The 1043-nt window shown below is 50.6% G+C and overlaps 1 protein-coding gene across 1 annotated transcript in view; it reads left to right on the top strand.

Annotated features, from left to right (window-relative positions):
- Positions 1–1043, top strand: part of LOC103920453 — a 4047-nt gene that overhangs the window by 1713 nt on the left and 1291 nt on the right. The gene's annotated exons all lie outside the window — the stretch shown is intronic.

Genomic DNA, 1043 nt, shown 5'->3' with positions numbered 1-1043 from the left:
GAGCCTCCGCGGGGAGCCGCGCTGGGGGCCGGGGCGCGCAGCCCCCGGGGCTGGGGGGGAGCGCGCGCAGCTGTAACGGCACGGGCTAATGGCTGATTCTCAATGAACAGAGACGGGGAGAAGCGGTGCCAAAAAAGTAAACAATCGCGTATAGTTCAAGAAGTGTTTAGCGCGGCCAGGCAGTCTGCGTTTCATGGACTTTTACACTAAAAACATATTAAAATTGGCTTTCCTCAGGTTTCAGTTAAAGAATGAGCCCTAAGTTGAAACAGGCTAGCTACCGCGCGGCTTTAAATCCCTCAAGTGTTAAGTTTTCATTGTGTTTTTCTAACTGGACGGAGTGGTTTTCTTGCAAGGAACTAAGTCTCCTCTTTAGTTAAAAAAGAAAGAGAGAGGGAGAAAAATCTGGCACTTTCTACCGCAGTATCCACCACCCTGTCATTATTTCTGCAAGCCTGGGAATTCAGCTCGGACCTCCCAGTATTTGTTGCAGCTTGAGGCCAAGGTGCCTCTAAAAGGATTTTCTTTTAAGGGCTTTAGAAATCGTTTAACGCCGCTTTCCCCCCGTTTCTCTCTCTTTTCTAAAAGGGAAAAATATATTTCTGTGTGTCGATCGCGAGAAAGTTCCGCGCGTGTATTTGCCCGCAAGCATCCCGGACGGGAAAAAAAAAGGGGGGTGGGGGGGGGAGAAAACTTTCTTGAAAAGAAAACGAAGAAGAAAGCGGGGGGAAGGCATTCCTTAATGGAAGTATTGCATGCAAAGAAGGCTGGATCTCTTTAAGGCTCCCCCTGAAGCTGGAGATGCACACACAAGGGTTGCCGGCCTGGGTGGTCTCTCTACTTTGGTGAGCTGTTGCTAAGCAGCTAATAATAGTCATGTTTGCTGAGTAATTTCTGCCCTCCCCGAGCCAATCGCCTCGCAGAAACCCAAGCCATCTGACAGCCCCGGGGGCGGGCTTTCAGCTCTTTTTTTTTTTCCTCCCTCTCCCTCTCTCGCTCTCTCTCCTCTCTTTCTCCCCCCCCCTTCCACCCCTCCTCCTCTT

This window comes from Pygoscelis adeliae, unplaced genomic scaffold (genome assembly GCF_000699105.1).
Source record: "Pygoscelis adeliae isolate BGI_AS28 unplaced genomic scaffold, ASM69910v1 Scaffold45, whole genome shotgun sequence".
Lineage (NCBI taxonomy): Eukaryota > Metazoa > Chordata > Aves > Sphenisciformes > Spheniscidae > Pygoscelis > Pygoscelis adeliae.
The sequence above is the reverse complement of the archived record's forward strand: the minus strand, read 5'-3'. Positions and strand labels throughout refer to the sequence as shown.